Source organism: Balaenoptera borealis (assembly GCF_965194805.1).
Source record: "Balaenoptera borealis genome assembly, chromosome: 9".
Lineage (NCBI taxonomy): Eukaryota > Metazoa > Chordata > Mammalia > Artiodactyla > Balaenopteridae > Balaenoptera > Balaenoptera borealis.
Window position 1 is genome coordinate 38,343,522 of NC_138873.1, and position 23,361 is coordinate 38,366,882.

At 37.1% G+C, this 23,361-nt stretch overlaps 1 protein-coding gene and 1 long non-coding RNA gene across 11 annotated transcripts in view; one reads left to right on the forward strand and one right to left on the reverse strand.

The window, feature by feature from the left end:
* NKAIN2 (sodium/potassium transporting ATPase interacting 2) overlaps nt 1-23,361 on the reverse strand; it is a gene marked incomplete at its 3' end in the record, with an annotated part of 1,018,208 nt that overhangs the window by 940,834 nt on the left and 54,013 nt on the right. The gene's annotated exons all lie outside the window — the stretch shown is intronic.
* Nucleotides 8,133-22,424, forward strand: LOC309635300. Its single transcript, XR_014248744.1, has 3 exons — nt 8,133-11,852; nt 12,159-17,910; nt 18,219-22,424. It is a non-coding gene; the product is annotated as an uncharacterized lncRNA (long non-coding RNA).

The following is a 23,361-nucleotide window of genomic DNA, read 5'->3' on the forward strand; positions in this document are numbered from 1 at the left end:
GAGAAGTCCCTGAAATGTTTAATTCTTAAAAAATCAGAATGGCGACATGAGGATATGGGGAGGGGGAAGGGTAAGATGTGATAAAGAGATAGAGTGTCATGGACATATATACACTACCAAACGTAAAATAGATAGCTAGTGGGAAGCAACTGAATAGCACAGGGAGATCAGCTCTGTGCTTTGTGACCACCTAGAGGTGTGGGATAGGGAGGGCGGGAGGGAGAGAGATGCAAGAGGGAAGAGATATGGGAACATATGTATATGTATAACTGATTCACTTTGTTATAAAGCAGAAACTAACACACCATTGTAAAGCAATTATACTCCAATAAAGATGTTAAAAAAAAAATCTAGGTGGTGGGTATTCACTAGAATTTTTTTCAGCTTTTCTCTGTTTGATAATTTTCATAATAAAATGTTGTCAATAATACCTTAAAAAAAATCAGAATGGCATCAGATGTTTGAACAACAATACTAGAAACTAGAAGATGGAAAAGAAATATCTCCAAAATCCTAAAAAAATTATTTCCATACTATAATTCTATGCTCAGGCAACTATTAATTGTGACTGGGACAGACATTCAGACATGAAAAGTGTCAAACCCTATCTCTCATGCACCTTTTCCCAGGAAGCTCTTGGATGTCTACTGCACTAAAACAAGAGGATAAAACAAGGAGAAGGAATATATGAGATTCCAGGGACAGGATCGAACTGAAGAGTGGAAGCAAAGAGGGTCTCTAGGGGGGTGATGGTGACAGGGGTTGGCTTTGAAGACTTAGAGAGCAGCCAGGCCAAACACTGGCTAGTTGGAATGTTCCAGTGAAGTATCTCCAAGAAGAAACTGAGAGGACACAGGAAGTGTTGAAACATACCACAAGGAAATCTATGTTTCTAAGGGAGTATCTGGGGGTGAAGTGTATACAAATGAAGCAAATCGATAACAAAAAAAAGACAATGATGAACTAAAGGGATAAGCCACCAAAAAAGGAAAGATATTCATTATGCAGCTGTTAATAGCACTTTATAGTCACAATAATACAACCACTGAATACTTATCTGACCAAAAGTATGATGTAGCGATACTGGTAAGATGGGAGGGATCAAAAGTGTACATATATGATGGCATAAAGGAGCCCAATTCTCATTAATCACAGTGGGAAATTAATAGATAATGTCTGAAATTGAAAAATCAAGAAGTGGCAACATAAGCATGTTCCTTAACTATATGGAAGGAAATATCAAAAGAAATGGCTAAAAGAATTAAGAGTAGTTGTTTCTAAGGACTGGGAAACTGGGACTATAGGGGTGAGAAAAAAAAGTCTGGCATTTATGTATATATGTAACTGGTAAAATGAAACCTTAAAAAAGGGAAAAAGAGAACTTTGGGCAATTTCTCTCTCAGCTAATATTTGAGCATTTAACATTTATTTACATACACTGTAACGAGCAGACTATTTTCTACTATAGCTGATTAATTCAAACAAGGAATCCTACAGGGCCCTGATCAAAAGGTAGAGACTTTGAATAATGTGATCTGAAAGAGAAACTCGAGATTTCCAAGTAACAGCATAATAATACCTAACAATATACAGTGTTTATTGTATATCTGTAATGCATAGTTTATTTAATTCTCACAGTATCCCTTGAGGTAGGTACATACTACAGTTGTCCCCATATTAAAGGGGAGGAAACTAAGGTTTAGAAAATGCCAATCTTTGCGCAAAGTTTCACACCCAGAAAGTGATAGTGATGAGATTTCTGTTCTCTCTGATGGGAATGCTTGTTCCCCAGAAATCCACATGGCTCACTGTCCTACCTCCGTCAGGTCTTTGTACAAATCTCAGTGTCTTAAGAGGATTTCCCTGACCACCCTATTGAAAATGGAAACCAATTCTCTCCCCGACACTCACACCAGCATTTCCTAACCCCTGGGTTCTTTATTTTTCCATTGCACTTCTCCATCTGAAACACCACATAGTTCATTTGTTTATATTGTTTATTGCCTGTCTGATCAATTAAATGTAAGTTCCATAAGAAGAAGGATTGTTGTCTCTTTTCTTATCTGTCATATCCTCAGTATTCAGATGAGCATCTGGCACATAAGAGAGTCAAAAAATAATGTTGAATTCACTGAAAATTCATGAATGTAGAATCAGAGCTCTTTACCACCAGCATACTACGTTGTCAACTCTAGTTTATTCATTGTAAAATGTTGTAGAGATTATCAAGTCTTGTCAAAACACTTTCAACTTATCACAAAAAGACAACACAGATGAAAACACTTTTACGGAAAATCAAGCCCTACTACTAGTTCTTAAAGACAGCACCTCTTCTTCCCATGTAACAGAATGGATTGCAGCAATGGACTGACTTTTGCTCTCCCCAGGATTATCTCTCAAAGTATTCACTTTTCCTGATAACCAATTATAAGTAAATGCCTTGTTATGGTAAGTGAGTGCCATCGGTAGAGAACAAGGCCCTTGTGTAGGATGTTTTTTGTACATAAACTAGAAAAGCATATGTTCCTCCGAAGTCCTACAGCAGAAAGCACTTGAAACTGCACAGCCATGAATCGAACTGACTGACTTAAAACCTGTCCCCATAGATGCTGAACTATGCAGCTTATTTAGCTTCCACTTAATGATGGGGAATCATTATGTTCTTCCTATTTCTTTATGTACAAACTGTAACCCAGGATTGATGCAAATGTAACAAGGTAATAATTTACCTTTCAAATCAATTCACAACTGCATGTATTTAGCATTCTGGAAGTGAATATAAGGATTGAAGAAGGGAACCCACTCATTCTGTTGTTGGTTAGATTAAAAGATGAAAAATCTATAGTCTTTTCCAGATTTTAAAGCTGTAAATAGCTAATGGCCAATGCAATAACCTCAGTAGAAGATTTACCTTTTCATACTTGAACATACTGAGCGCTTTATGACAAAAGTCAATTAAAGGGCTAGGAAGGGGCAAGTTTAGGCCTATTCGATAGATATAGTCACTGAGTTTAATGACAAAGCCACTGAAAGCAAATTTCTTTTTCTACAGTGTTTTGTTTCCCTTTGGTTGAAAGCACATATCCCTGGTTCTTGATATGTCTTTAAAGTGCTTCAGATTTAGGATTAAATGAACTAACTCTTCAGCATCTTTTAGTTCTTTGGACATTTAGGATTTAAAGACCAAACAATAACACACTTTATTTGGGACAGGAAAATGTCTCCTGATAAACTGTTATATTTGATTAGTAGGTAGTTTTCTTTTTTTCTTCCTTTTTTCTTTTTTAACTATTCACCATCTTTAAAACACAAACAAGAACTGACCAGATGTTTTCTATCATTTATCCTCTCATTATTATTAATTCCTAATATTACTCAGAGTTCCGAGTACAAGGTATAGTGGGACAAGTGGTGAAGTAACTATTTCTACTAAAATGTGAAAGGTCTTAAATGAAGAACCCATTGGGGTAATTTGGTTTATAATCAAGTTTTCTCTATTTACTTATATTCATGTAATACAAATTAAAGGCAAAGATTTATAAATAATTTTGAAACTGATTAATCTCTAAACCATTTCACTTGTCTGTTCACATTAATCAAATCAGTGATATTACTAGCAAACCTTCTAAGCATGTTTTACTGGAAAGTCGCAACTTAGGATTACATCTTATTTATAGTCAGGAAGAATGGATTTACTTTCATTTTCAGCATTCAGAAAAATATCATAAGCAGTTTGATAATAAAAAATCATTTAATATGTACCAAAGCAGCACTTGTAATGGAAAACCAAGGAAAAGATGTTCTTGCTAAACTTATATATATATATATATATATATATATATATATATATAAAACACATCTACATGTCTCTTTCCCAACCTTTCATTAATTTATTCCATCAGTCATTTTATCTTAGAATTTTTATTGAGAATCTACTCAGTGCCAGCAGACTCTGGGCAATAGTGCTGGAAAGTAAGAGATGCATGTGACATAACCCCGCCCCAAGGAGCTCCCAACATCAATGAGAGCTGGAGTAAGCCCACAATTAGAACCCCATATAACAATGAATAGTAGAAGGATGCTCAAATACCACAAAAGTTTTCATCTGAACTACAATACATTGCGGGGTAGGGAAAAGGAGCTGGGATGGAGTGAGCTTGGGGAAACCATCAGAGAAGAGAAAATATTTGAGCTAAATCTTGGATAATAAAGTGAAGATGAGAAAGTGCATTCTTGACTGTGGAATGGTTTATGCAAAGGCACACATTTTGAAATAGTATAAAACAACTGGAAAAACACAAATAATTAACAATAGCTACAGCTTTCTGAGTACCTATTTTTGTACCAGGCACACTACTAAACAATAGTTTAACAACAATAGTTTGAAGCAAATACTTTAATTTGCATATTTTTCCTAAGGAAGCAAAGGCTTAGAAGAGCTACATAACTTGTGCAATTCACATAAAATTTAGACTTGAAGTCAAGTGATCTGATTTCGCAAGTTTTGCTCTTAACTGATCAACCAATACACTGAACTTTCTTAAGGTTAATACAAGAAAAGAGACTAAAGAATCTAGACATAGCCAAATATGATATGTTCTGCTAAGGAGCAAGGACGTGTTCCTAACAGTATAAGTAGCCATTAAAAGATTTTAAGATGGGGAATTATATATGTGTTAGAAAAGTTACAGTAATATTCCAAGCGAGAGTAATAAGATCCAAGGGTAACAGTGGAGATGAAAGATGAAAGATACCTAAAGTCAAGAGATCTGTAGGAGGGAGGCTCAAAAAGACTTCAGAGCTGATTAGATGGGGATGGTGAGAGAGAGAGCTGAGCTGTCTCCCTGGGTTCTGGCTTGGGCAACAAACAGGTAGATGTTCAGATGAAAGGTCTAGAGAGGAACGGGGGAGTCATTCATGTCTACAGTATTACAGAAGGTATAGTTATGAAAAAATCACCACAGAAAAGCATGAGAATTTTATAAATAGGGAAGGTGGGATGGTAGAAGTGGAACCCAAAGATACAACAGATTTATGAGGTTGACGAGGAATTAACTTTAAAAAGAAAGCAACCCAGAGAGGCTGGAGCAAACAAGAGAAAGGAAATAATGCTATAATAACTAAGGGAGAAGAGCAACTTTTAACATGAGCAGTCCACAGTCAAATGCTGCCCAGACAACAAGAGCCAAGCGCTAAAAGTGCATGTACCATGTTTGCTAATTAAGACCCTGGTTTGTTTCCTTAGAACCTTTCTCTGGAGTGTCTCCTTCTTGGAAGAAGGAGATTATAATAGGTTGAAGAAGGAAAGGGACTTGAAGAAGTAGAACAATGAGTATAAACTATACTTTTATTACACAGAGTAATAAATGAGAACACAGGTTGAAAGGAGAGAGGAAAGAGTTAGTATGAGGGAGAAATTGAGGGTACAGGAGAGAAGGGAAGCTGAATGTGCAAAGTCCTTGAGTGAAATGCATGAGGGAAATTTACCTCTAGCTACATCTGCCATGGGATAAGTCAGCTTTCCCGAGGTAATAAATCATACTGTTGGCTTATTCTACGGAGATAATACTTCAAAACTACCTACCGGATCCTTCTTAGGTACCATTGGGAGCAATTCATTTTCTACCATTTTGCAAAGAGAGCTAGATTATTTGTCTAATAAAACATAAGTGGGAGAAAAAACACTTTGGTACATTGTACAATTAAAAGTTTCAAAAATCTTGCCTTGCATAATTATGTTTTTCAAATGATTTGCACACTTTAAATCTTCCCTCACTATAACTTGTCCATGCATTTTCATTTTCTCAATATTCAACAAAGCCATTCCTCTCTTTGTTTGATTGTCTCCACCACTGTTGACCTTGGCACTATGGCAATGGCTTGACATAGAATCGTGGAACCACATGATCCCTGGGAGGCTACCTAACTGATACATATTAAGCCACTTGAAATTCTGAAGTTTATTCCTCCGAGTACTGGTATTATTATTATTTTTAAAAGCAAACTACATTTGTTGCATTAAAGTTAAGATTTGGAAATGTTTTATTCTATATACAGAATAAAATATATAACAAAAATAAGTAAAATGCAATGTATATATCTCTAACTCTTGTTTTGAATCAACCCTAAAAATTAAAGCATGGTTATAAGAAAAGGTTAAAAGAACTAGACGTAGAGATTTCCATATAGCTTAATAAACAGACAGTGTAAAAATGTTTATTACCGGAATAGATGTTATTATATAGTTGTCTTTCCATCGACACTTTCAGAATGAGCCGAAATTAAAGACATTTTACCCTGATATAGTATCAGATGCAGCTTTTTATTAACATTTAATGACTTTCTGCAAACTTTTGCAATATTTATTGCTCTGAAAAACAATTCAAGCATCGGGATTAAATTATCAAAATTTCCGAGACTGATTTCATAAATGATACAATAGACATTTTATATATTAATTTGTCAATAGTCATGCATTGCTTACATCAAAGGAAACTGTTTTAGACCTACTGACAATTTTAAGAGAGTCCTAACGATATTTTTCTTTTTTTGACTAAAAGAGTCCTAAGAATATTTGTCTTTTCTTGGACAGTTCATTTAACTTAATTAAAAGGAACAGAGAAAAATGTGAAAGTAATTCTTAGAGCACAGATGACCATAAAAAATGCAATAAAGCCTCAACAAAAGCAAAGATCATTAACCAGGACACTGCTGTGTAAAAGTTCAATTATTAAAGATTGATATAACGCTTTTACCAATTGTTCTATAAAACCAATTAATTTTTAGGAGGTTAACTGAGATGCAGCTAGAACTTTTTTTTTTTTTTTTTAGTTTCAGAGCCAAATACAGAAATTTGAACAGTGAATGTGTTCAATTTATCTACTCTTTATTATTGTTATATTTTTAAATATTTAACTTATCTATCCACCGTCCCACCTCAGGGCCTCTGCATTTACTGTTCCCTCTGCCCAGAATGTCCTTTCACCAGATACCCACATGGCTCCCTCCTTCATTTCATTCAGAATTTGCTCAAATGTCACCATATCAGAGACATTTGCCTTGAGTACTCTAAATGCAATTGCACCTGCTCTCCTCCAAGTCTCTTTCTATCCTTTTGCCATCCTACATATCTGATGGCTTCTCTGTCCCACATAATGTAAGCTCCTGCTATGGTCTAAATGTTTGTGTCCCTCCAGAATTCATATGTTGAAACCTACTGCCCAATGTGATGGTATTAGAAAGCAGGGGCCTTTGGGAGGTGATGAGGTCATGAGGATGTAACCCTAATGAATGATTAGTATCCTTATAAAATAGACTCCAAAGAGCTCTCTTGCCCCTTCCACCATGTGAAGACACAGCAGAAAGATTGCCACTAGGAAGCAGGCCCTTACCAGGTATCGAATCTGTTGGTGCCTTGATTTTGGACTTCCTGGCATCCAGAACTGTGAAAAATAAATTTCTGTTGTTTATGAGCCACCCAGTCTATGGTATTTTGTCATAGCAGCCCAAACGGACTAAGACAGCTCCAGAAGAATAGGGATGTGGTTTTGTTTACTACGATATCTCCAGCTCCTACAACAGTACTTGGTCTGTGGAAGACAATCAATAAATAACTGTGAATGAATGAATTTAAGAATCCAGAGATGAAAAGATGGTATAACTGATTTTGAAAAAGAGGGGACAGGATCATTAAATTTCACTCTGTAAGTTATCCACCGTGTCCTGCCAATTTATTTACAATATAAAGCTCACAGCGATGGAACCAAGTATAGTCTCACTACTTCTTATAATATTTAAGACAGGCTGTAACAATCTGAGAGATCCTGACGGACAGGTCCCAAAACTTTATTTTATGTCTTCCTCATACTTTCAACAACAGGAACAAAAGAAAAACAAAACAAGCAAGCAACCAACCAACAACAACAAAGAAAACACAAAGGCTAGAGGAGGTAATATCTGTCTTTAAAAAATTATCATTGTTCTTTGATATTTTGATCTTTACAGCTGAAAGGAAAAAATGTGTACAAATGTAATATATGAACTGTCTTTTTTTCATTTAAATATACCTTTCATGATAACCCTATAATTTGATTGCTATGGCATAAATGTCAGTTTAAAGATATGCTATGGCATATCTTTATTGCTATGGCAGAAATAATTGAGCTTTGGTGAATTAGTGTCATTTTCTGTAGCTGAGATGGAGAAGATCAAGGTAGACAGGAGATGGAGCCTGCATTTATGAGATGGGCAGAGTGTTTACCTTCAGTGCACTGCACTGCTGCCTTAGCACAGAGCACAGGCATAGGGGCTGGTGTTCTTCTAGGCCCAAGGGGAGCTTCAGGCAAGGAAGGTGTCAAGGAATGTACCAACTCTGCTCTAAGCGATGCCCACAGGCCAAGAGGGCCTGAACACAAACCAGCTTCTCTGTCGGTTAACGCTATAGCTACAAACAATCGTCTCAGGAAAGAGATCATTTGATCACATCTTAACTAATACTGGAAACTCCAAGATGGGGTTAGAAGACTTGTTCATCCCTCAACATCTTAATTCTCCAATTTGCTGGTCCAAAAGGAAAATTCATAGATGTTGTCTATAAAAATAAAGTGGTACAAAATGAAAATTCCTTTGGAAGTAAAAGTAAGAAGTGAGGGGGGTAAGTAAGTAAGTCTAAATTCCAGCCTATGAAATTGTTACAGTTACCTGTTAACCTAATGAGGACAAACACTGACACTGTAGACAGTCTTTGAACTATTATAATACAGTCGGAAAATAAAAATTCACATTATTCAATTTTAATATATAGCATCACCCTAGAAGCTCTTTCAACATAACTGTTTTCCCCTCCATCTCCACAGAGCTCTGACCTTATACTGTATCTTTGTCCCTGTGGATTCCTTTAGAGGCCATGTGACATAAGAAAATGACCATTTTAAAAGCGGGGCTTTTTATTATTAGATTTGTATACCTACAGAAACTCAACAAACTAATAGCAGGAAAAGGGAGGGCTTTGAGATGTGGCTATTCAATTAAACAATTATTCATTGGCCACTTGCTATGTGTACTGCCCTGTTTGCTCCTAGGGACTCAATGGTAAATAAGACTAAATCTTTATCCAACGAAAGCTTTACAGTATAGTAAGAGGAAAATGATACATCCATGACTGACTACAGTACATGCTAGAAAAATGCCATAAGGGGACAGAACCAACGTCTGTGAGGTTCAAAGAAGATGACATTACATGTTTTGGGGGATCCAATATGGAAGTAGATCATGAGAAATGAATTGTAAGAATGGCTACTGTAGGCAGAGAGAACTGCAGGAGAAAAAGTAAGGAACAAGGAAGAATAAGTATGCATAAAAAGAAGTTCAGTTTATTAGATAACAGGGAATACACAGTGGAGCAGTAGGGAACAGATTGGGAGGTCGTATCATAGAAGGCTAAGATGCTACATTTGAACTCAATGGGCAAAAGACAGTATTAGAAAGAATCTGAACAAGGTAAAGGTATTACTCTTCATCTATTATGAATGGTACTCTAACAGCAACGCAGATGGACTGAGATGGGAGAGTGAGGAGATGGGATGGGTAATTAGGATGCAACCATAGTCCAGGTAAGCAGTGATAGGGTCTGGAATAAAGTGATGATAATCAAAATGGGCAAGAGCAATAGAATTAATACAGAATAGAAAACTGGATTTGCATAGGATCGGCTACAGAGACACTGGAGAAGGGCTTACTGATGAGATATCCAGCTTCAGTGACATCAGGGAATACTATGCACCCTCCTAAGCACTTTATAGGTGTCATTCACTCATCATGACAACAATAAACCACCCTTCCATTTTACATACGAGAAAACTGAGGCTAAGAGAAGATACGTAACTTGCGATGCATTAAGTGACAAAGCCAGAATCTGGATCGAAAACTGCTGGACTATATTATAACTTCCAAGGAGGATACAGGTAGTTATACTAATAATAATAGAACCATATATTTCATTTCAAAGTTGTTCCCAGATAATTCTGATTTACAATTGACATCAAATTATCAAACGCATGATATCAAATCTATTAGCCTTATTTATTTAATTTTCTTCACTTCTTCAATACACAGTTAATTGGCAATGTTATAGTACAAATAAGATTTTGATGCACATCAGGTATCAAAATAAATTAAAGGGAAATTAAAACAGAAAGGAAATTTAACCAGAAAAGTGTGATACACCAATACCTAGAGTCCAGATAGGAGAACAATCTGGAGGGAAAAAAACTTACAAGTTACATTTCATACTCTGGTGTTTTCTACATAAATGAAAAAAATAAAATGTATTATCTGTTAGATTATTTGACATATTTTCTAGATTTTCTCCCTAAGATGACAGAATTGGAAACAGAAATACTTATTTTAATGTTACCTAGCGTAGAATCTCAATAAAATCAGCATGACTTTCAAGTTATTGTTTCTATCAGGAAATGACAAAATCTGCCTTTACTTTATCACTTCCAAATGTCTTCCAATAATGTATCACCAGGGTTATAAACTAAGAGACATATAAACCAATGAGACATCTCACATTATGGCACATCATGAATTTTAACCTGAAATACACAAATGCATTTTACATGATTGCCCTCTGTATACTGATTTCATTTTGGACACACACACAATAGGATTTCAGACTCTGAACAGATACTTAGAAAACTGTGCTTATCACCTCTAAGAAATGCCACTAAAATAAAATGAACTTGCTCTTATTCCATTTCTGGCTTCAGTTTACATTCACGTTTGCTTCTTCTGGTTGTTATTTATTACAAGCTTTTATTGAAAGTAGAGAGAAGATTTAGAAGCTTTGGTGATAGCTGTGAACTGAGCACTTATATGGAAATCATCATCGGCCCCACATACTTTAATAGGCACAGGAGATGGCATGATCTGGAAGGAACACAGGTTGAGAGCTGGTCAGTGTGAATTGACCTGGCCTCTTCTCAGTCACCACTCTCACCAGCAGACACCTGTGAAGAACAGCCACTAGGCAGTGCTGGGGTGAGGAGTAGAGACTTAAGGAAGACACCTGGCAATGTGCCTGGCACACTGCAAGCATTACAAAAATGCTAGCTATTATTTCTATTAGCTTCCTCAAGGAGCAAACACCAAGTTGGATTAAATTAGAGGCAAAGAAACATTATATAAGAAGAGAAGCACAAAAGAGAGGAGAGTGTGTGAGAGAGAGAGACAGGAGAGAAAGATCATTTTTCATACATGGAAAGCTCCAGGAAGTTTACCAGAGATTTTTATGTACACTAATCTTTAAAACTTTTGGAACACATTGGTGCAGTTCATTCTCAATCAAATCAGCCCCAGTCCTGTTTACTTTTCCTAGAGGTTATATATATTTTTGGATACCTGCTGGCATATTTTTCAGTTTAGAGAAACATCTGCGGAGGGAGACGGACGCATCATTTTACCCACAGGGATCTTTCTCCAGCCTGTGCTTTTGGGCATGGAGATGTTGATGCTGGGTGAGATCCTTGGGACTAGACACCATGTCCTCCTAGGGCATTCAGTGCAGCGCTAAGGATAAATCAGACACTCCTTGTTCTCTAACTAAATAAAAGGTGTCATTTTGGCAAGTAAACCTGATTTTCAAAAGAAAACAGGCAAACATCTAGCAGATCACTGTTCTCCTGGCAACGATGAATGGGAGAGTGTTACAGATGAAATAGGGGTGGACAACAAAACAAATGGGTAACCACTTGCTAAACTGTTCCTTCTCAACACACTCTTAGAAATTCTGCTGTACAAGATTTGGGGAAATGTGTCAAGCCCTGAATTGGACTCCTCTTTAAAATGAGGTCCTGGGGCTTCCCTGGTGGCGCAGTGGTTAAGAATCTGCCTGCCAACGCAGGGCACACGGGTTCGAGCCCTGGTCTGGGAAGATCCCACATGCCGCGGAGCAACTAAGCCCGTGAGCCACAACTACTGAGCCTGCGCGCCTGGAGCCTGTGCTCAGCAATGGGAGAGGCCGCGACGGTGAGAGGCCCGCGCACCGCGATGAAGAGTGGCCCCCGCTTGCCGCAACTGGAGAAAGCCCTCGCACAGAAACGAAGACCCAACACAGCCAAAAGTAAATATAAATAAATAAATAAATTTAAAATGAGGTCCTGTAACTTACAAGGCCATAGTGTGTCTTTGAACCCAGTGGGCCTACTGGAGCATTTCTATCATGACCAACTCCATTGATTCATCCAACTCATCACACACCTTTTTTAACTGTGATCTGGTTCCCATGTAGGTCTATCTACATGGAAAGAATGTACTGATCATGTGGATTTATATTTCTGTTCACGGTGACAGTTAACTCTTACAATGATTCAAAAGCATAGCTTCTATTTGTGATTTAATATCTTACATCACTCAACAATAATGACTCTTACTAAGTCATGTTATTATGTCCTATGTGGTAGTTCTTTGTTTAAAACAGTAAACGAGCATTCTAGTGACTAAAAAAAATAATAACAAAAAATTTACAAACATACACACGTATATAACCATACAACATATATATGTTTTTATATATATGATTAAAAAGAGATATTGATAAAATCTTATCTTTTGGGTAAAAAATGTCTTCCAAAACAATGAGTTCACCTCTCTGAATGTGTGGAGTCTTCAGAGCCATTCCCATTACCAGGGTTGCTTCCCCAGCTCTGTTCTCAATTAAACCCTCCAGCATAACACCCACTGTTTTCCAGAATTTCCTGATACTGACCTCAGCTGCCTCCACAATCCTGCCTCTTCGATAGTGTGTAAAACTCATTTTCTGCTCATTGTTCATTATTTTCCGATACTGGCCCAACATGGTCTTATTTTGATCCACAAAGTCGGACTTGAAGTCCATTAGCTTAGATTCTCAAGTTCTTCTACCAAGTAGAGAGCTATCTGCATAGCTTTAAATGCAGTACTTCATGCTTTAATGAGATCTAGCCTGCATTCCTCTGTAACTCCATGTAATCCTCTCCTTTAAATGTACCCATGTATTTGGGCAAATTATGTTTCTGCTTAAATACCCTTGGCCTCCGTTTTCATATTTATAAAATAGGTTTAGAAAATTAAAAAGATAATGCTAGAAAGGACAGTTTAGTACATAATACATGGAAACACATTTAAATTCCTTTCTTCCCATGAGTGGATACCTATCATTTATCAGTTTCCTATCTCCCTAATACACTCTCAAAAGGACAGAAGAAACAACACATTCGCACTATCTTTCAAGTCATCAGATAAACCTGATTATGCCTTTGTTTAGCAGGTTAGCCTTGTCAAGCCAATAATCTGTGTCATCCTCACTCATCAAATACAATTGTACTGACATATGGGGCAGCTGACTACATTTTGGAGAGGTTAAATGAAATTATGAAAGCAGAAGCTTTGATCTTCTGGCCTGCAGTGTGTCTGATAAATACAACTGATAGCTCTGTGCTTCGATATGTGTGGTCTTTTATTCCTAAGACACGTCCTTATCAAGCATGTTGAAACTTCAGAAGAGCTATACTAGATAACTGTGTGTTTTGTCCTGTGTTAAATAAATTTTTGAACATAAAAAACATGTCCTTTTTTTTCAGAGAAGAATTCTATTGCAACCTTTAAAGAGCACACAATTCCAAAATTATTTAAAGTATCTAGACTACAAAAAATACAAAAAAAATTCCTCAATTTTTAAGGCAAGCACAAATATAATACCAAAAACTGACACTAGTAAATATAATATATAATCAATTCTCTGATTTATAGAGTCAGATAATAGAGAGGCAGAAATTTTTTTTTTAATCAGCAAATAGAATGCAGCAATGTACCAAAAGATACTTCTAGACACTTCTAAAGAAATTAGAACCCTTGCTCGCTGTTGGTGGGGATGTAAAATGGTGCAGCTGCTATGGAAAACAATATGAAGATTCCTCAAGAAATTAAAAATAGAACTACCATATGATCTAGAAGTTCCATTTCTGGGTATTTGTCCAAAAGAAGTGAAAAAAATATCTTCTCATGTAAAAATTTATTATAAGATCTTATGAGATACATCCGTGTCAATGTGACAATATGCTCTGATTTAATATAAACTTTTCTTTGGTTTTAGGCTTTCTGCAAACTTAAAAAAAAGAACTTTTTGAAATGTCTATGGCTGATTGAGTAAATGAAACTACATTTACACATTAACGCTATTATGAATTATCTGAAGAACTGTAGAGGTGTTTTTTTTTTCTTTTAATTTCATAATTACAACTTTACAAGCTTATAGCTCCTCAGGAACCACTATAGACTACAAGTAAATAATGAACACATTGAAGAGCCCTTGGCTGCACTGTCCAACAATGATCACATATGGAAAAAGATAAATCTCTACATCGCAGACTTGTTTTATATTAATAGTGAGGTAGGTCCTCCTGACGTAGGGATTGTTATTTTATGGGCACTGATGAACTCCAGGTGTTCCATAAACCCCTGATATTGTATACGATTATGTGACAGGCATTTTTCTGGACAGAGGTTCCACAGCTTTCCTAGATTGCTAAAGCGGTCCATCATGTTCCCCCAACAAAAAGTAAATAAATAACATATTAAGAGTATCAAACTTCAAAGAGGAGAAATAAAAACATTAGAAAGAGGATAAAGAATTAAATCTAGATCTAATTATTGTGGTCAGAAAGGGAAAATTAGGAACCTCAATCTCTTCCTCTTTTCTTTCTTTTTCTTTTGCTATAGGTGCCAGAAATCACAAAGTTATTTATATTGCCAATGTGACAAAACTTACTCAATTAGAGAAGGAGGGCATTGAAAGATACTAGCTATTCTCAAACTTAAGTGCACTCATCACCGGGGGGCTTCCACGGTAGAAGTGTCCAGCCCCAACTGAAGGACCGCGGCCAGCGGAGCCAGGAATCTGCAGGCTTAACAAGCACAGGGGTGATACAGACAGAGGGAGTCAAGAGAACACCTGATGAGAAACACCACATTCCTTCCAATCCATTAACAATTTCTCCTTAAATGGTTTGTGCTACGTTGTAATCTGTAAACCAGGCACCCTGGGGCAAGATTCTGCTTATTAGCATTTTCTCCAAAAAGCAACCTAAGTTCTCAGAGATGCTATAATTTAGAGAAAATGTATGAAGAGAGAAATTCTTAATACATGAATGCTACTTTCAATAATTTTCATGATATCAAACAATAATCACAAAGGCCATCATCTTACTAACTACCATTCATTAAAACAGGGATACGCGACAACCAGATAACCACAAATTTAGACTATACGTGCCGCGAAACTGAAGGTGAAGACAAAAATAAAATTTATTTTATATTCCAGACTGTACCTCAGTTTTAACATCCCTGTAATGTTGGGGTTATAGGATCAACAAAGCTTTCAGAAAAATCATGAGACTTCTAGTTAATTCTCAAACATGTATTAGCCTTACATACCTGAAAAAAAGGGAGGGGTTTTATTTCAAGGTCTAAAATAAACAGGCCATATAAATTTGACAGCTCATTATGATAAGTGGAAAAAGAAGAAATCTAAAGAAATCAATAATATAGGTAACATTTTAACCATTATTTCCAATTTGTTGCCTTTAAATGATAGGTCACTTGAAACTATAAAATCCTGAAACATATTGTGGAAGGGTAAAAATGCACTTAATTGTAAAACTTCAAAACATTGTAACCCTGATAATTGTTGAAAATGCATTTACACCCTGCAGGGTACAACTAATAAGGCCAACCTAAAATTCCTCAAAATATAGCCATCATTTTAATCGATTCACCATAAATCTAAGCAATGCAATTAATTCTCTGGCACTTATCCAAGTTTTCTAAGGTGAATCCATGTGAACTCAGACATCAGCAGGCAGTATTTATGCACCTGGTACACAAATAGCCTTGTCACTCAGGAACTGCCTCCTTAATGCAAAAACACCAGCATATCTATCTCATTTCCATCATCCTCAGAATTGGCACGTGCAGCAGAGTAAGGGTGGCTGACACGGAATGGTAGTAACTCTGGCTGGTCTATAAGTCTGACAAGGACACGTGGCAAATATGGTGCTCTGAGAAGTGTGGAGACCGCCAAACACAAAGAAAGGATGCTAGAAAATATCATTTTTCACCCATCACTTCCAGATCAATTTGCAACAGTCAAAGCCCTCTCCAATGACATTCATATAAAAACATGAATTTAAATGTTTGCTATTTGAATCGGTTTCCAGAATCAGTAGGAAATATGATGTCACCTTGGCAGTATTTTTTATGTGCCACCCAGTTTCTAAATGTCAGACTTAAAACATCCAAGAATATTTTTCCCTGACTTTGCCTCAGCCATATGTATTGCGATAGAAGGGCAATAATATTTGTTCACAATATTTTAACTCATCAAAATTAGAGATGAGATTCTATTAGGAAAATTCATAAATGCAGTAAGTTGAAAACCTATGGCAATGAGTAATATGGATTTCAGACAACGCAAATTTTGCTTAAGATATTAAATGTGCTTATGTAAAGGGATATGTTTATACTATTTCTTTACATAATATTTTACTTTATCACTTCCCAAACTCAGCTCTATCTGACTGATTTGGATTTTAGACTGCAGTCACATTCTGGACAAAAGAGAGGTAGGAATGCTGCTCCAAAGACAGTAAAGAGAATGTGTCTGTTTCAGTGACAGGTCCAGGCCAGGATGAAAACAGGAATAGTCACTGGGGTCCTGTCCCAGTCAAGGAAATGCCCAAAAGACCAACCTACTTTACATCTGTCTCAGTGTTCAGAATCTTTCTAGGAAAGGCTTGAAGATCTCATTAACTTAATGACCTTCTGATTCCATCCAAGAAAGGCTCAGGAAATCACACACCCTGTCCAGACTATGGAGCGCCCCCCTGGTGCTTGGCCCTTCAGTTGTTCACCATTAAGATCACAGGCCTTGCACAAATTACTTGCCCACTCTTGCATCTCACTTTTCTGATCTGTAAAATGTGTATAGTGATGACTACTTTGCAAGGCTGCTTTGAAGATAAAATGTGATAATATATGTAAAGCATCTGGCACACTGCCTGGCATATAAAAAGTACTTAAATGTAGCAATTACTGTTAACTAATAATTATCATTGTTAATATTTTGATATCCATAATAAGTCTGATCCATGGAAAATCTCCATTTCCAGCAAACAGTCAACACTGCTGTCGTGACATTTTTCCTCTGTAGAGAAGATAAAGCCAGACAACTTGGCATGCAGCATGTGTTCTAAAATTGTATAAGATACCAAAGGCAATGGAAAAGCAGATGAGAACATTTTAAAAATTAAAATGCCTTTTGATTGCTCTGCGTTATGTCCTGTGTTGCAGAGAGGCACTGTCAAAATCAGTAGCTTTATAAATGATGGATTTTGTACAGCATAAAAAAGCATGGCGAAGTATATTTCAAATTTTGTTTTGAAAGCATTGATTCCCATACATCTTTGAAATTAAATTTCCCTCATGGTTCACCTTTAAACCCCTTATCCTGCTCTAAGAGAAAAATAAGAAAAGGAAAATTCTCCTTTACAATGCCATCCAAAGGTAAACTGCAGATAAACATTAGGAATCACATAAATGCATTATTATACAAGTCTGATTTTCTCTGCTGAATATTCTCCTTTTTGTCATTATTCCAAGTACTTGAGGGTCACTCATATTTATTTTTTTCCTTATGTTTTCGTAAATACAATGAAAAGGCTAGTGTTTCTAACATAGTGCTTTGTTTCTGTTTATCTGATAATGCAATAACCAAGATTTCATTATAGCATAATATATGTCTGTGGAATGAATGAATGGAATGTCAGGTCTAATTCTCTGCTTTCCTTTTTATTAATATTACATTTCCTATAGGTTTTCTCTTTTTTTTTTTTTTTTTTAATTTATTTATTTATTTATTTATGGCTGTGTTGGGTCTTCGTTTCTGTGCGAGGGCTTTCTCTAGTTGTGGCAAGTGGGGCCACTCTTCATCGCGGTGCGCGGGCCTCTATCGCAGCCTCTCTTGTTGCAGAGCACAGGCTCCAGACGCGCAGGCTCAGTAGTTGTGGCTCACGGGCCCAGTTGCTCCGTGGCATGTGGGATCCTCCCAGACCAGGGCTCGAACCCGTGTCCCCTGCATTGGCAGGCAGATTCTCAACCACTGCGCCACCAGGGAAGCCCAGGTTTTCTCTTTTTTAGTGACCACTGCACTTGAAAAATATTGAGCAATTCTTACTCAGAATTTTTTTTTCTACTATGTCCTTTGCATGCAGGCTGAAGATAGCATTGAGGTTTTCTACTGTAGATTTGTGAATTATGTATAAAAAGGGCATTGTGTTTTAGTAAACTTTGGCATATACCCACATGATGAGTAAGCCTAAGGTGAAATTAGATTTTTCTTCACGGGGGTAATGATTACATTCTCACTGTCACAGTAGAAATCTTTTTTTTTCCCCCCTCAATGTAAGACTAATCAGTTGTAGGAAACTGATCAAAAAAATGTGCCATCCACATTAAAATACGTAATTTTATTTATTATACTGTGTGGTGCATAGTATACGAAAATGTGGGCTATGAATGGTGTTTATTTTGGGTAGATCAATGATGATATTCAACATGATGATGATGATACTGATCTATAGAATGTCTGGTGTTATCATTCTAAGTCTCCAAAAGTTGTGGCAACTTTTTTTTGTATTTAATTAATGCTGTTAACAGCACACATTTGACTTGTTCCTTTCTTGCCTCCAAAAATTTATTTGGAGCGCCACATCTACTCTACATACCCAAAATTCCTTAAAGGGGTTTCCATGGCAATGTGTATGGATAGTAAAGTCCTGGAAGAGACTAGAAATGTTTGTCTTTGTCATGGACTCTTGGAAAGAGGAGCTTCTACTAAAATACAATGGGTGTGGTTCACGCAAGGAGGAGTTAGAGCAACTAAGCAGTGAAAAGGCTATTTCTCACAATGAGCATGGGTACAATGTCCTTTGATTACTCATTGTCTCAATTCAAAATCCTGGTCTCTCTTGCTGACATTAACTTGTAGGACCACCACTGGCCCTTAGCTCAGAAAAAAAAAAAATTGGCAACTTGCAAGTGCTGGTACCAGCAGTTGTCTTCTGATCCTTCCCAGTTACGTAGGGAAATGTGATTTAGTCCTTTTTACCTTCAGACATCTCGAGTCGGCTCCTTAAATAACAGCTAATCTGGATTTCTGCCATCCTTGCTGTTTGACTGAGCCCAGGAGGGTGTTCTGTAATGAGTACCATGAGAGAGTTCTGACCACATCCAATAGCATTCCCAGTGCATATATTCTGCAACTTGATATACAGGCACAGCAGTGATATAAAGAAGCACTTGAAGAAAGAGAAAAAAGAAAAAAATAAACCCTGACTCATTCATTCAATCACTGAATAAATATTGTTAAAGGCACTCTTTTTGAATAGTTTGGATAAGGTGTTGCAGGGGTTAGTGATAGAAAAGAAATGACATAACATATTTGCTTTCAAGTAACTTCTAAGAAGTTAATCCAAGAAATAATTTAACACAGAAGTTAAAAGAATATGGCACCCCTGTCCATATCCCCTTGGATCCCTTTCCCAGCTTTCTGCACACGAGCTCCAATGCACTCTCATCCCCAACATCAGCATCTGTAGCTTCTTGTTGGAAGGCTGCCCCCAGAGCTGCCAGAACTGCTTTGACTACACCCATGGAGAGTGCTAACCACCAGAGAGTTGGTGCTACCTTCCTAGCCTCAGCCCTTAGCCAATGAGTAAAGGGATGGAAATATAAACACTCCACTCTCCTTGCCTCCTAGTTGGGACAACTCCATGGTGTGTCTCACACTGTCTCAAGAGCTCTCCTGCAAAACTGAGTCATGTTATCCCCACCCCGTGGGATTTTCCTAGAAGTCTCACCCTTGTTTGTCTTCCTTCCATTCCATGTCTACTTCCCCACCCTGCAACTGGTTTTTCTCCAGAAATACTTCCTAATACATCACTTTCACATGAAACCCATTTCAGGGACAGCCTGTGGAGGCAGGCAGCTATTAACAGGACTATTTCTATTATTACTAAGGGTGATTGAAAATGATACAGAGACGAATGATAGTTTTCCTAAAAGTTAAGCAAAATGATAGGACTCATTGAACAAGCACAGCAAAGTAAAGGGAAATCAAGTTGTCAAACTCTCAGAAGCCCTTGAGTGTCAAGAAAATGAGCTTGTAACTTATTTGATAGAAGATGAGAAATTATTGGAAGGTTTTAAGTAAGACAGGCCATGTCATATGACTTTAAAAGTTTAACTTGAATTATTCAGTAGAAATATCACTAAGTCCTAGAGCTTTTCTGTTCATTATGAATGTAATATAAGTGGGACCTCTTCAAAATTAGCAGAGATGCTGTGCTTTACACTCCTTTCTCTCCAAACATGGATGCTGGTATAAAGTATATTGAAGAGCATGGCTGATTCTCCAGAACTATATCTATTCTGAAGTGGGGGTACACTCTGAAAGTAAACACACATCCCTGGTCTCAGTCAAAATATCCCCAGTCCTTAAATAGGATACATTCACACTTTAAAGTCATACAGAACTTAGCATTAGTCTGTAGATTCCTTGTCTCTTCTTCCTTAGTATCCCATTGTTGTGCATGGCTATCTGACAATCCAAGCTATATCCTCCAGTACAGGAGCATCTGTCTAAAGTTTCTAAAGCATCTTTCATCTTTTAGCCACAGATAATAGTAAGATAGTTCCAGGCATTGATGAGTATAGTTTCACAACCACAGTGTCATACACTTTGAGGCAGTATTTCCACCTTAGTCTAACAGTACCCACGGTTATAATGGCTTTTTAATGAATACTTGCTATTTATTTCTTGGCTACAGATGGAGTTCATTGCTCTAGGCACTAGAATGTTGCTTCCTGACCATTTATAAAGGTCCTCATGTTTGAAGGACTTGACACTGAAACCAGCAATTCTCACCCAGACTGCAGCATGGAATCATGTGGGAGCTTTTAAAAAAAAAAAAAAAGACTCCTAGGCTCCATCCCATCCCAATCACCTCGGCAATGGTATTTTTTTTAAAGCTCTTCAGGTGGTTCTTAATGTGTCCAGTGTAGAGAACCACCAGTGTAGACTGAGAGGTCTGATTTTTAGATATATAAATTTTAATATTAAAATTGAGAATTTTGGGTGACAGTTGGTCCAACAGATAAATACAATAATACATATGTAAAATTCCTGTCAGTTTATAAATTATCCTAACAAATATCATCTCTGTGAGACAAAAATAAAATTATTTTAATCATTCTAAAGAAGAGGAAACAAATACTAAGAAACTTTATGTGATATACTCAAGGTCTTATAATAATAAGTAGTAGAACCAGGACACAACTTCTACTTCCAGGCACAGAGTTGCATCTACAAAGGAACATGCCACTTGGTTTGATGCATCAAAACATAACATCCTGGCAGGAAGGGAAGAATGAATAGGCAGAGAACAGAGTATTTTTAGAACAGTGAAATTACTCTGTATAATACTATAATGATGGATATAGGTCATTATGTCCTAAGCCATAGAATACATAACAGCAAGAATGAACCCTAATGGAAACTATGGACTTCAGGTGATTATAATGTATCAATGTAGGTTCATCAATTGTAACAAATATACCACAGTGGTGGGAGATGTTGACAATAGGAGAAGCTATGTATGAATGGGGCAGAGTGTATATGGGAAATCTCTGTACCTTCCTCTCAATTTTGCTGTGAACCTAAAATTGCTCTAAAAATTAAGTCTTTTAAATATATTAATAATAATAACACCCTTCAGATCCCTTTGTTGAATAGTGCAACTACTTGTGTATATTAATTTTTTGTTTTGCTTGGCTGAAATATTTTAATATGAGCTACGGAGAAGAAAATCATTACTATTGTAAGATTCAATCCCTTTCTACCATCTTTCAGCAAATTGGCATGAATATATTGAGAATTCTCCCAAGTCAGCTTATGATAAAATGCCTTCAAAGACTATAGAATATGCTTCCTCTTATACATGTTTATTAAGCAAATACTTTTACTATGGTAGATACACATGCATTGATAATGGCGACCCAGGCTGATTTAGAAAGAGATGCAAGCACATTTGGGAGTTACTAGCCTTTCAGTCATGGTCTAGAACTCTGAGGTAAAAAACTTGTGCCTAGGCAACAATTTCCTTCAGTTCTTAACCATCCTACACAGTGCTAGACTGAATGACCCATAAGGGCACATTCATCCTTGGATCCCCATCTCCAAGGATACAAGGCAAAGAGTGCCTGGCACAGAGAGGGCACTCACTAGATATTTGCGAAAGAAAGAATAATCAAGAGATAGGTGTGTGTGTGTGTGTTAATGGGATGGGAAAACCTCTAGGAAAGAGATTTCCAACAGTATTTTCCATTAGCAACCTCCCCAGGAAGCCTACGTTTGAAGAATATTGTAATGACAAGGAGTCCATGTGCAAATACTGCTTGCTCCTTTTTTCTGAAGAATTTACTGCTCTCATAACCTGTATGAACCTAATTTTCCTTGATGCAATGTTGATATAAAAAACGTTTTGGGGGACTTCCCTGGTGGCACAGTGGTTAAGAATCTGCCTGCCAATGCAGGAGACACGGGTTCGAGCCCTCGGCCGGGGAGATCCCACATGCCGCGGAGCAACTAAGCCCGTGCACCACAACTACTGAGCCTGCGCTCTAGAGCCCACGAGCCACAGCTACTGAAGCCCGCGTGCCTACAGCCCGTGCTCCACAACAAGAGAAGCCACCGCAATGAGAAGCCCGTGCACCGCAATGAAGAGTAGCCCCCGCTCGCTGCAACTAGAAAAAGGCCTGCGCGCAGCAACACAGACCCAACGTAGCCAAAATTAAATTAATTAATTAATTTTTAAAAATGTTTTTTATTCCTATTAGCATCCAATCACTTATGTCATCACAACAGAGATAATATCACCTCTAAAAGGCAAAACACAAAGGATTAGAAGTCTACGCAACAGATGTCTAAAAGTTAGACTAGACAATTTCAAGAAAAGCCCATGGGCTAGAGTATTTAAATAAAAACAGCACATAGCTACATACATCTCTCCCTTACTTGGCCCTATGTTCTCATCAGAGGAGAAGTAAGTATTGGGCTCATTTTCTAAGCAACGATGCAAACACACTACCCTAGTTGGGTTGGCAGGAGGAGGGCGATATCTTTAGCCTATGAGAAACTAAGTTAGCAAGGAAAACCATTCATTCTAGCCAGTTTCACAGACTTTTCCATCACGTCTAGGTTTACAT